We start from the raw sequence: 14,822 nt of genomic DNA on the forward strand, positions 1-14,822 counted from the left end.
TGGTGTTCTCACCTTGGCGTTAAGTTATTGCTGGCGTTTTTTTTTTTTTTTTTTTTTTGGTTAAATAGACGAGTATTTAGAATGTGAAGACGAAATTAAGATTAATAGTCACTTATCATCACATCCCAAAAAAATAAAAGAGAATTGAAACAAAAATACATCACATTAACAGACATAAACAAAGACTTGAAGATAATACATAATAATTTTTTTTTACATCTGCATATAATGTGGTTTTCAAAACAATAATCAAACTGAACTCCTCCGACTTCACAGTGTTCTACGTTGGTCGAACAAGACGCAACTACTAATAATGGTAAACTCACCTAAAATATCTAAAAAATATTCCGAAATCAAATCAACTCAACTGTTACAACTCACTTATTAAATATTTAATCCACCAACTTTGACCGTAATTTTAACTTTTCTTTAAAGAAATGGCTGCATCTTAACGCATTCAAAAATAAAAATATATCTGTAATCATAAACAAGTTATACTTGAGATCTAATACATTTTCAAAATTTACATGCTTAATTAAAAAAAAGAACTGCGAACAATACCAGTGGTAGCCAATCAGCGAATATGGATGATTTCAAGAGCGACTGAAAATATTATAAAGGTTTTGAAAACATTATATTTATACAGTTTTTTAGGTTTATCGATTAGAAATTAACAATTTTAAATATTTTAATATATGAAAATAAAATAAGTAAGTGATGTATTTAAGTAAGTGGTATTTATTTGTAAGTGATGTAAAATACGTAAGTGATGCATTTTTGTTTCAATTTTCTTTTCTTTTTTTGGGATGTGATGGTAAATGACTTATAATCTTAGTTTCGCCTTCACATTCTAAATACTCGTCTATTTAACCAAAAAAAAATCCGCCAGCAATAAGTTAACGCCAACGTGAGAACACCAAAACTAGTTGTTGAAGATGGCAGAAAAAAAGACTAAAAATATTAAAACGGAGTTTTAAAAAAGTGATATTTAATAAATTTGCGTAGTTTTGCCGTTTGAAATGTTTTTATTTAAAATTATTTTCTTCGCTAACCGCCATGAAGATAAAAACAACAGTTGTGTCAAATGACAGGGAAGAAATATGTAGTGAAATTGATTTACTTAATGGAGTTGGTTTACTTAAGCTAATGAAATAAGTAAAAATGTTACAGTTAGAAGGTGATAATGAGATTAATTGAGACCATATTATTTATTCACGTTAGACGGAAATGGAAAAATTCAAATTTTGTTTCCCCCTTTCCTTTTTAATTAGTATTATTTAAAACCGTGAGCATCCTTCTTCATCATTTTTTAAAAATCCTCTACATTTTGTCGTCGATTTGCTTTTCTAATTTTCAATGTTTCCTGTGGTACCACATCTTAAAAATAAGATTTTCCCTCTCCCCTTTTTGTTCATGTTTCATTGTCTTAAAGCGCTACACCTTATAGATCTAATTTAATTGTTTTTAATTAGCTTCTAAATTTACATTACATACAAACAGATTTAATGCTTTTTTTGTGTATGAAACCTGTCCAGCTTGTATAAATTTTCTACTTTTGATAAACTCTTTGCCCATCTTTTTATGTAACTTTTCATACATTAATCGTACAATTTTGTAACTTTGATATATTATGCTACTTTAATATTTGATCCTGATTATTTTTCTACCTGACTCATTTTATTACCTTTGTTTTATTCTTGTTTATTTTAAAACTGAACTTTTCATTCAAATATGAGAAATTACTCACTGGAATAAATGCATTACATTTATTACTTCTAAATCACTTACAATTTTAAGAAAAATATATTATCAAAAAATTTTTTTTTTTCTAATTCTACACTCAAAATTTTCTTTTATTTCTTATTTGTAAATTATTATCGATTTATATATTTATTTATTGTTATAAATTTATAGCCTACCGTGCAATTTATAGTCTGAGGATACCAGTGTACTTTGGTGGTTGAGGTTCAACTAACTACAAGTCTCAGGAATGGTCGGTCTGAGTCTGTACAAAACTACATCTCATTTATATGTAATACATATCATCCTCATCTCTTTGAGCCGTGAAGGGGGGTTGCTTATTGTTCATATTTGTTGAACAGATTTCAACGTACACATTAGAAAGAAAAGAAAATTTATAATGGGAGAAAATATTTCCGTTAACTTGAAGAATTACTTCAAAAATAAATGAGAAGAGAGGCTTACATTCTTTTGTCACTCCGGTCCAAAATACAGTTTCCTTATTTTCTAAGTTTATAATAGTTACTTGGTTTTTGAATGTATTATTTCTCCAAAGGATTTTAGTCAATTAAAAAAAAAGTTTTTAAACAAAAGTCATTGAAAGTAACAGAAAGGTATAATTATATAATCAAAAATCGTCATGTAATCTCTTTTCACTGCAAAAGCATAACGTAATTTTTGAACAAGTAGTATACAAATTTTTGAAAATTTTTATCATTACCTCCAATAGAAAAAACTTTGAATCAGATTATATATGTTTTGCTAATAAAACAAATAAAACAAATTATACATGTTAGTGTAAATAAAATTAATCGTTTTGGGAAGAATTGTAGAAATAAATTTTTACGGAAGATTTATTTTAATCTTTGTTATAAAAAAAAAATTATTGTTCAAATTTAATTGTTTTTACCAAGTGTTTGTTCATATTTTATCTTTAATTATATATTAGTTTAAATTTAATTATTCGGATTCAATTTTAATGAATATATATTTATAGACTGGAAGAAATTTGTAAATGTAATTTTGTGATATTTTATGATAATGTACAAAATTTAATAATTATATACATAAATTAAATTTTTATAAAAAGAAGAATTTTCTCTTTGATTTAGAAATTTGTTTTGAATATCTTCTTCAATATTTATACATAAATTAAATATGAAAAGAATAGTATTAGATTGTCCACAACGTTTTAAAACCCCCCAAAATTTCTGCATCAACTCAAGTAGGATAATTATACTTTTTCTTCAGAGCACAGGGCAATATACTGGTATAATGCTGCGAAACGCAGTGCTTTCATTTTCTAATCGATATCGTAGAGGCGCAGGCTTCAGGCACACCCTCCCATCTGTGCACACGCTTCTGTCTCCTCCTGCACTGCACCCCGACCTGTCTTTTTAGTGAATCTTCAATCATCATCGGTGCTAGACATGCGGAGTGAATTGTAATTTTTTCTTATTTGTAAAGTATAACGTTGATATCCAGTTTATTCATATCGCTTATAAATCAAGGTAATCATTTTTAAAGAACATTTTTTATTATTTTTTTAAATTTATAATCGTTAAAAAATAAAATTTACGTAAAAGTTTATTAAAATAAGATATAATTTTTCATAAATTAACTAAATTAGAAAAGAACAAATAGAATAATTTAGTTAATCAAGAAGTAAATCGACTGTGAACCGAGATAAAATTTAAACTGAGATACCTTGAATCAATTTAATATGCTTGTTCTTTTAGAGGTAAAAATTATCATTATTAGATTATTGTAATTTTATTAATAGATTATTAATTATGTTTCTGTTAGGAAGACCTTTGAAAAAAATTATTAAAAAACTATTAATCATTAACTGGATTGTTAAAGTAATTTTGATGAATTTTAAATAAAGCAGATAAAAACTTTACGATTCCCGTACTTTTATAACTAGTACTTAGTTATAAAAAATATTAACATTTTTAGACGTATTAATGAATTTGTATTTATTTTTTAATAATAGGGTGCATTCAAAGACACGGTAAATAAATTCTGCTTCCGGGTTGTTTTCATGTAATTTTAGTTCGTAATAGTACGATGATCTCAAGGACTACTACATCCTTGAAATAATGTTCAGTGATTGTAAAGGGTTAACACTCTGTGCAAATTATTGCTTTTAAATATAAATTATTTTTAGCAAAAAAAAGCACATTAAAGCACTTTAAAGTTCATTATTCTAATGAATTTTTTAATATTTGAACAAAAATTTCATTTGAGGAAAAATAAAACTAAGTGTCTAAATTACGTTTTACCATCGATCACCATGGCGAAACATGATACCTTTTTTATGCAGCAACACTTCAATGGAGTTAACGTTAGCATTGCTTTTAATGGCGCCCGTCTTAGGATGGTCACTTCCCTTTTAAGTATAATCCGGTAATAATATATCTGTGAATGTTTGTTGGTTTAATATATTGTTTTTGGATCAAATTTGGTGTACTTGAAAACATCAACTCATGGTTATATGTTAAACATAATTCGTTGATTGATTATGTTAATGTAAATATGAAATTTACTAAAATAGTAGATGTTCAGAAACAACACATTAAACTAAAACACACAACATTGATCAAATCCATTATTATTCTAATACGTATAAAGTGGATTTCTGAACCACTCTAAGGAAATTTCTATTTATGTTATTATTCTGAATTCTCATATCGTCTTTCCGTAACGCAGATATCTATAAATTATTCTATTTATGGACACCAGTAACGCCAATGAACATTGTATAACATAATTTGCTTCGTAAAGAACGACGTACAATCTTTGCATAATTTTGAAAATGTGTCATCGATAATCTTTAATTGCTTTGTATCGTTTTATAACTCTAATTTCTAAAGTAATCGTACTGTTTTATCAGTTTTATTTTTGTCATATTTTAACGCAATCATTATAGGTTTCCATACAGGCAACAAGAATATTTTTCTTACTATATCGTCAGTAACAAATTTTATATTGTCATATTTCTCCCTTTTTGTTTCATAAACAAGAGGAATTGATGGTTTCATATTTTCATTGAGAAGGAGGACGGCTTTTGAATTTATTTTGCAGGAATCTATGAATAATCTCAATTCTTTAGGCTTTTAGTGCTGCCCTAATAAATCCAATAAAGAATTTATTTACCTCCTTGGAATACACTACAAGTGACAGTCTCTACTTTACGATTTTATTTTATAATCACAAGCCGAACATCTGGTTTCAGCCGATTTCCTAAGAAAAAATATCTACTTTAGCATTTTCTTTAGTGTGCAGAATCAAAGTTTAAACTAGTCATAGTAACCTTTTACAATAAGCTTCATAAAAATTCAAATTTTCGTCGTTCATACGTTAAATGTGTCATCGGAAAGTCACACAGAAAAACTATTTTACAAAAAACGCTTGTCTACAGGTTAGATGCATTCAATAAGAAGTGTTTTATAATACTTTTTCAATGATTTCATGTCTGCAAAACAAAATTGAATGAAGAGCAGGGATTTTACTTCCTTAATGGAAATCAGTATTCTAATCTTTCTGTACTTTATACACTTATCTAAGAGGAATTCCAAAACTCCTCTTTAACGAAGAGGAACATCAAAAAAATATTTTTTAAGAAAAGTTTGGATAAAATTTTACCGATATTAAATATTTCTTTTACTTCTCTATGCAAATGAAATTTTGTTGAGAAAATATGAAAAACTCACTCATACTTATCTCCTAACAGGTAAGTAGTGTCACCGATACATGTTTTTGAAATGATAACGAATGCTTGAATTAGAGCCTAGTTTATAGAAAATCGTGCCTTTCCTTAAAACTGTAAGCCCACAGTCTTATAGTTTGTAAGCATTTTAATAATTTAGATTTAATACCTAATCAGACCTACATGCAAGTACAATTTCATTTTTATACAAATGTTCAGATTATCAGGTGAAACATCACGGTAGGTAATACATCCAAAAATGGTAATACATCAGTTTTACCATTCTTTTATAATGTGTCATTTATTAAAATATTCTACAAAACAATCGTTTTCGTTTATCAAAATTACTTTGATAATTATCAGTAACTGAGTAAATTAGTTTTATGATGATCAGGTAAACTTAAAGCTTGCGGATATGGCAAATGAAATTTTGTGGAACGCAAAAAAATTCTCGAGCCTTAGAGTTATCAGAACGAACCTGAAAAAATAGAATCACAGAATTACAGAAGAATCTTCTGTATGAAGATTTTCATTGCTATCAATAAAAAAAATGACATTCAAAGAAAATATATTTTCATTGTTTGAATGCTACATCATAGTTAGTTTATCACTGCTGCCTAGAAAATTGTACAATAGTAATGGAAGCAGAATATTTGTAGAAAATGTGTTAAATTTACCCTCTTTCCATAAGAAAGTCTTATTTTTCTGTATCAGAATGAACGAGAAAATTTTAATTACATCATTAACTACGAGATTAATTGAAGAAGATCTATTTCTGAACTACGAGATTTATTTTAAATCATATATTATTAATGTTTGTACGAATTAATAATTTATTTAATATATACACCTCTTCAAATAAATCAAATAATCGGCCAAACGTAACCGGCTAAGACTAAATATTTTACGCTATGTATAAATAATCAATTTGATATTTAGAATTTCAGTTCATAAGGTAAGGTGACCCAGCAACATTCATCCATTATCTAGTTCATCATATAGGTGTTATTAAAAAAAATAAAATAAAATTTCAATCTTAGAAATAAAGAAAGAAAAGAAAACTAAAAGAAAGGTTAAAAAATCGTTTTATTTTAGTAACGTTGTGTTTAATTTAATCATTTAACTTCTGGTTTTGTTTTTAATTTATTTTATTCCTTTCAATACAACTTTTTTTGTAATTATTAATTTTCTTGTCTTTATCACTATGATCAATCTTTTTATTATTTCATAATTTTAAAATAAATTTAAATATAGTTAAAATTTTAACTATACAATTTTACGCTGTTGCTGACCATTACTATAAATATTGCTACCAATAAAATATTCATTAATAATTATAATCAGACTGATTTAAAATTTAACAAGTAATTTTCATGCGCTGCTTCATAAAAAAAATCTTTTTTTAAGTAGTTAATAGAAAGTTAATGCTAGCGTAAAACAATTTCTTGAAGTTAATTCTCGTGTATCATTTGTATCATGTTTTCTTTATTACGCAATCAGAATATTCTTTCTTTTTTTAAATTGGACTTTTGGTAGATGAGTTTAAATGCAAATTTGAGTAGAATTCATGTGTTTAAAGTCGGTGGAAAAAACTTACCTCTAATTTTAAGAAATATAATCATCCACAACGCATAGGAACAGTCCTCTTAGTTCAAAAGCATATTGCAAGCATATACTCGTCCAAAAGAGCCAGTAACATGACGTTGTGACGGCAATTCTAATGATTATTCATCATACTAATGATCATTCAAAAGAATTACAATCTGTTTCAATAATGTTTGAAACTGATGTAAACAAATCGTTCCGCCACATTATATTAGCACAACTATGCCTACCGTGACCGGATAGACTTCTGTAGAGTTCATTTGTTTTAAGATACATCAAAGCATCAGCGGCGATAACAAATGTAACTATAAAAAACTAAAAAAAAAAAAAATAATGTAATATTACGTGTTAAATAATATTGTCGCGTTTACGCAGTTCGACCAGGATATTGATAGACTAAAATACTAAAAATTTCTTATAAATACAGTTTATTATTGCAAAAAATAGAATAGAAAATAAAGTAAATAATAATAATAACCAAGGTGGCCTCAAAACCACACAGGGGAGGCCTGTTTCTCCCTTTTCTGTAGCGGTGACTGGTGCGGCTTCTGGGTCAGAGGTCTTCCAGGTTTCCGCCTCTCAGTCGGCGCCTAAACCAAGTGCCGATCCATGTATGTCGACGTCCGCGGCTTCGATGGACTCCAATAGATGTATTTGTACAATTTCTATTTGTATTTCTATTGTCCAAGTTCAATGTAATGAATTTAATTATTTGTTTCTTGGAATAAATTAGATAAACTATTTTCGTCAGCATCCATTACTGGAAAATTTTACGAAATTTTTAAGATTGAATTATACCTTAAGAAGAAAATTCCGCTTAATTTTCCTGTGTTTCAAGCTTTCAGCTACAAACTGTATCATAGATAGCGGTCATCTTATTAAACTTACATCTTATATTTAGTTGTTATCACTTACTAAAGTAATTAACTTTCTGTTGTCTATTGGGTAACACAAACAGCTGAGCCAAAGGCAGTTTGACTTGATTGGTGTGAACGGGATTGAATAGTGTTTTAACAAAATTTAATGTGTTCTGCTTTAAAGAAGCATTAAACAAGTCGGCAAATATAGGAACAAGTAACGGAACTGGACGTGACGGGACTGGACTAGGTCGGTATGGAATCATCCTTATTGTTGGCAGTGGGTTGCGATTGGTAAGCAGTGTTGAACTGGCTCAGGGGCAGAAGAATAACTTGAGTTATTTAATTTAATAACATTAAAATTAATTCTTAAATAGCCTTGGATATTAACACGCTATTGCTGTTATACAATTTCCATTAATGGTTATTTATCAATGAAAATGTCACTCTTTCGTCCTTAAAAGGATTCTTTACGAAGCATTTATGTTGCTTAAATACCGTTTCTCAAGCAATAATATTTTTATTAATATCATATTAGATCTAACGATAAAAGGAAGCTTCTATTGTACCGTTCTATTAACATAAAAGAATAAAAATAATAAAATAATTTAATTAAATATCTGTTATTACATAAAAGACTAATTTAGATAAATTATGATGTTTAGTTTTATATGCCATACATTGCATAACTATGTTTAACAATGATATAATTTAATTTTATCGATCGAACTGTTTTACGTTTTTTAATATTAAGAAATTCAATTCCACATATACATTCTTATACCGCTGAACTGGCAATTTTTCCAAGTAATCAGCGTACTATGTAGCTTTATTCTGTAAAATTAGTTAGAACCTCGACAAAAACAATAGCGACAATACTCGACAGCTTGGAACTGTATGCTTTGTTTATATTTGTTAGCCATCTTCACTGCTAAGTCTCCACGTACGATATTTGGTCGGATGATTCTGAGATAAAATGAGGATTTAAAACGTATAATACACCCTGGCTCCACATATCCTGTGTAAATTGTATTCAAAACTTAAAACTTGGTTCCGCGTACAATATTTTGAACGCGGACAAACAATATTTTTGTTCAGTTCTGCATACAACAGTTCTACCTTCTGATGTGCATACTGTAATAACAAAAGTAATGTTGTTTGTATATTATCATAGTGAAACTGAATTTTAATTCTGCAGTTGATTTGTTATTATTGTACTTATCCGTCGAGTCAAGAACATCTGAAAAATAAGAAAAGGTGCTGGATACATCCAATATAACAAACAAACGGGTGGTTTACAATTCTTCATGAAAACCTGAAGCAGCATCCTTCATCTTTCTTTACTATTAAAATTCCGTAGCAAAGTGATTAAATGACTCTACTGAGATTCATCGATAGATTCAGTTCATCACTTCTTTCTGTATTTACGGCAAACTTCAACTTATGGCTAACTTCAACGAACGAATCTGTTATGCGGGTTTTTATAGGAATAGAGTAAAAACTGTCTATTTATAATACGATTTAATAATTTTAATCTAAAATGTTACAAAAGTGACGATATCACTGTAAATTCTAGTACATTGAAAAGAATACAATAAAACAAACAACAAAAACTCATCGAATCGAAAACGAAGGGAAAAACGAAAATATTTTTTATTCCTCGGGTATACAAGTTGAGTAAGTATGTTTCATGGATTTAGCCATTAAGAAGGTCAGTTTATATAAATATATAATATACAACAAAAAGTATAGTTCCAAGCAAGAGTATCGTCAGTATTTTTCATTATAAAGTATGGTATTAACACTATAGATAAGCTATAAGTAATCCCAAATTTCCAGTAATATTTTTCATTTTTTTATCAACTTTATAAATTTGCTTCCCTATTGAAATATTTTAAATTCGTTTTGCAATTTAGCCTTTTTAAATAATATATTCAGTAGGTTGATAATTTTTACAAAACGTAGTAAATGAATCAATTTTGCTAACGCAGTATTTTTAAAAAAAATATGTTAACTGTAAGTTGTTTGAAAACCAACTTAACTTGAAAACCACTTTGAAACTTTGAAAACCAAACTAACTTCATTAAGTTGTTTGAAAACCTTAAAAACGGAGGCACATTTAAACAAACACGGTCACTTAAGTTTTATCTAACAAAATCAGATTATCTTATTAATAGAAACAGCCATAAATATTTGAATACGTAATGGTGAAAATAGGATTAAAAAAAAAAAACACCATTTAATTTTCTCATAGCTATGTGAAGTTGTCCAATTTTTTATCTGCATATTTCCGCTATATCTAGCGGAAATGTTGAACGGATATTATTTTACATTTCCGCCTCTGGTTATTTTATTTTAAGACTAATATAAGCGTGTTTAAATAATTACTGGAATACAATAGTTGTACAGTAAAATTTTTTCTCTCTCTGTTTTTTCCAAGCTATTTCCATAAAATTAATTTTTTTAACGTTGACTTTTAAATTAGAAATTCTTCGTTTAAGTAAAGAAAGATTTTCATCACTTGTTTAAAACAAAACATTCAAACATGTAGTTTTACCTTCCAGGCTATAGTCTTATATATACTGCTATAGCAACTATAACGGAAAAATGTGTAGATCGGTTAAAAAAAATCTGATGTGGACATCACATGACTTCCTTGTACACCTATTAAATTACATATATATTACATTTTTTTAAATGAAAAGTACACAAATTTTATTTTATAAATAACTTCTGATATTATTTAATTTTTTTTATTGCTATTATGAATTATTATTCATCGTAAATTTTTTTTTACAATCAGAGGTTAATAATCATTAATAAATCAATATATTTAAATTAAAAAATAAGCTAACAAGAGAACAGGAGATGAAGTCTGATTTGAACCGATGTGCTTCCTCTTCTAAGATCCAAATATTTCATTAATTAACATTTATTTTGGTTATAACTCTGGAACCAATGAAAATAAGTACCACTTATGATATTTCGTTGAAAAGCTCTCAATGAGAGCTTATTACTGCAGTTAAGAAAAAGTTAAAAAAAATCCAGCTTTTTTAGACACTTTTGGTTCAGTCGATTGCAGTCAAAAGGGGAGGTGCACAACTAGATATTACAACAGTTCTAAATCTATAAATTTAACATCCTGCGGCTAATCGTTTTTGAGGTATGCGAGATACATACAGATGTACATACATACACGTACGTACAGACGCCATGCCGAAACTAGTCAAAATGGATATTTCCGTTAAAATCTGAAAACCGACATTTTTCGCGATCAATACTTCCTTTACTTCGTACAAGGGAGTAAAAATCTTAAAAGTGGACTTTTTTTAAGTTTTGCACCTTATGGAGTCTTTTTAGAGAAAACATTTAAAAAAATAAGTTTTTAACGAATAGTAAAAAATTTGCGAGAAAACCACCCTTTATTCCAATGCCATCAAGTCCAAATGTTTATTTTTGTCAGGTGGACGTTTGTGTATACGAACGTATGTTTGTTGGCCTGTATTTGGTCTTATAACTCTGGATCCCGTTGACCGATTTTCTTGGAACTTGCTATACTGGTATTACCTTTGGAAGGAAAGAATGTGTTAGATTTTATCAAATTTGGAAAAAGGTTTGGGGGTGATTTGGCCGAAATAAAATTTCAAAACTTTATTAGGGCTCTTTATCAAAAACGTTTCTGTACAAAAGTTGGGTTTTTATCAAGATCACAAATTACTAAAAATTTTTATTTAATATTCATCCTTCTCATCAAAAATAGCTTTCTGTATTTTTTTTTTTTTAGATATACGAGTAGTATCCTGCTTCAGACAATAATTTAATGGGAATTTTTTGAATCTAAATTTTCTACATCAGGCATTCAAACTGCTTTAAATTCTTTCCCCCCCACTCCTGTAGTCTGTGATAAAACTATTTTTATAATTTAAAAAAAAAATAGTTTATTTTAAATTTAAATCCATTTCTCAAGTTGCCCGTTTGAAATGTAAAAAAATATTAATTTTTGGTAGCCCTTACTCTTTAGTATTTCTTAAAAAACAAATTAGCCAAAAATGTTCACTTCCTTCCTAAAAAGTTACATCTTTGTTTATTTAGAAATCTGGCTATAAAGAAGTATTTTTTAAACAATTTTAAAAAGTTTTTTTTATTATTCTTTTTTCAGTTATACTTTAAATACAGTATAATTTTGATGATTTAGAACTTCTCTTGATTTTATGTTTTATGATATTTAAATATTATATCGTAGATGTGGATTATTATGTGACTATTCAAAATCGTATTGTATTACAAGATTGCTTTTTGTATATTCTCTATTTTTGCCGGTTTTTAATTGAACTTTAGGGTTAACCTATCAGTAGTGGAGAGGTTAATTATGGATCAGCCACCGAAAGTTCCAAATATTAAGGAATAACGAATGGTTCTTATTTGCTGTCTTCCAGAAAATGTGGACCTTTGACTCCGCCGAACCGGGATCCCAAGAAATAATCTCGTCGTAAAATAATTAGAGATACAATTGTATTCGATCTGGATGACGCCTCTGGAAGGGGTGGGGGGGTATTGACATCGCAGACTCATAGTCAACTCCTATACCATGGTAGACTGTGCCAGTCTTGTGTAAGCCTAAAGAGTCACGATCTCCGGCTCATATCACAACTGAATTACTTTTATCAAATCGTTACCAGGACCTCCAAATGGAGGATGATAAAGTTGAGGTTTCTCAAAGGGACGCCATTAGGATTCCGCCGATAGTTCTAATGGCTTACCGAGTTTTGCGGCTGTATGAGTTATTAAAAACGGTGGTTAGTAAACGTGATTAACGTATAAAGCCTTAGAAACTGCATGTTATCTCAAAGAATGTTAACGTGTAAAAGAAGGTAATTGATTTGGTCCGTGAACACAACTTTATTGAACACACGTTTACAGGAAAAGGCGAAAGGACTTTTAGTGATGTTCTGAGGAACTTACACTTCTCGGTTCCAACAAATACCTTCAAGGAAGAAATTGAGGAACACGGACACGTAGTCGGAAGCATAATCAATGCCCGTCATCGGATCACAAAGGAACCGTTGTCGATGTTTTTCATCAACCTGATGCCCAGATATAACAAGGAGTTTAATTTAAGATACATCGTGAACTGCAGGGCTACGCTTGAGAAATCCAGAAAACCTCCTGGATTGGTGCAGTGTATGTGATGCCAACAGTATGGCCAACCACACAAAGAACAACTGCATGAATACTTTCTTTTGTGTTAAATGTGCAGCGAGCCATAGAACTGCAGATTGTTCTAAAGGCAGAAATACTTCGGGTACTTGTGTGGTATGCCAGTCAGACCATCCCGCTAACTACAGAGTGTACAGAGTTTATTAGGAAATCCTGGACAGAAAACAGATACAAAGGGTACAAGCTACTATGAAGAATCCTACTCCACTCGAGACTCGGAGCAAACGGAGCGCTTTCTTTGACTTGGCCAATGCATATTTCCCTTCTTTAGGTAAAAAAAACGACTAGGGATCCCACTGCACTTTTATCTTCGATTTTATACAGTGTCTATTGAGCGCAACATCTATGGTGATACTGAAGACAAACTACAAAAACTGACTTATAACGTATAATTTCTAATGCAGCAGAGAATCTAATGGTCTTACTTACTAAGATTATCAGCAAAGTCTATTGATGTTTAGATTTCTAAGGGTGGTTACTTATAATATCAATGGTTTCACTGGTCGAGGAAAGGAACTAGAAGCTTTAATAACGGTCAAATCATTATTTAAAATTGAGCTCTCTGAGATACACTTCACTAGTCATACTTAATTTCTTCATAGATATTCAGTAACCACAACTAGTCATCCTGATTGCAGAGCGCATGGAGGTACTGCAGTGTTAATCAGAAATGCAATAAAGCAGCGACTACCCGATTACGGGTCAGATCACATACAGGCAATCACAGTTGAGATCCTAGACTGGCTTGGATCTCTCAGACTGTTGGCAATTTACTTCTTCTCGCCACATCATCAAGGATGACTCATTATCTGAGTTTTTCAACGCTAGGATCCTGTTTTATCTTAGAAGGTAACTGGAACGCAAAACATCATCTTTTGGGCTCACAACTAATAAATAATACTGGGAGGATTTTAAAGGGTTGCATCGTTAACATGCACCACAATGTGATGGGTTATAAATCAACTTACTGGCGTTCGGATCCGATAAAGAATCCAGGCGTTTTGGACTTCTATGTCGCTTCAGGAAATTCATCACTGTACTGAGATTAGAAACAGAAACGATTTAACGTCTGATCATTCCCCTGTTCTGCTTACCATTAGTAAGACGGTGATAAGGAAAAGAAAACGTCTGTTCTTCATAAAACCAGGACCGATTGGGACTTCTATTAAAGCTAGGTAGAGGATGAGCAGGTTGGACTAGTACAATTTAAATGTTTTGCTGATATTGAAAATGTGGTGCAGTATTTGACCTCAATCTTACAAGAAGCTGCCTGGCACTCGACACTGTAATTGGACATGAGCGGCTGGGAGGAACAGACTATCAGAAGGTGATAATAGACCTTATGCTATTAAAAGGAGGCTTATGAGGTGATGGAAATATTTCAGGAGTCCAGCAGATAAGACATCCTTGAACAGGGCTGCTCGTAGGTTGAATTTAAAAATTTTTTTTTTTAAATGGAATCTTTCTCCTTCACATAGAGAAAGCTACTACCTATGGAGAGCCACCAAGAATTTTCAACAGCATCCACCTTCATTTTCTCTTTTGAAGATCTTGGATGGGTCATGGGCTCAGAATGCTGGAGAGAAGGCTGACCAATTCGCTGCTTACCTGAGAAAGGTCTTTGAGCCACTTGATATACGGGAGACTGCCGAGGAGGAGGTTCTCAAACTCTTGTGCAGCTCGATTCCTCT

The 14,822-nt window shown here is 30.1% G+C and overlaps 1 protein-coding gene across 2 annotated transcripts in view; it reads left to right on the forward strand.

The window, feature by feature from the left end:
- Positions 1-14,822, forward strand: part of LOC142332709 (calcyphosin-like protein) — a 170,276-nt gene that overhangs the window by 49,248 nt on the left and 106,206 nt on the right. The window contains exon 1 of one of the 2 annotated variants that reach the window (XM_075379298.1): positions 3,124-3,251. The exons of the other annotated variant lie outside the window; for it this stretch is intronic. The gene's annotated coding sequence lies outside the window, so the exon portion shown is untranslated. Of the gene's footprint in view, positions 1-3,123; positions 3,252-14,822 lie in introns of those variants that run through there. 2 annotated transcript variants of the gene reach the window in all.

The sequence above is a fragment of the Lycorma delicatula genome, chromosome 1 (assembly GCF_047948215.1).
Source record: "Lycorma delicatula isolate Av1 chromosome 1, ASM4794821v1, whole genome shotgun sequence".
NCBI lineage: Eukaryota > Metazoa > Arthropoda > Insecta > Hemiptera > Fulgoridae > Lycorma > Lycorma delicatula.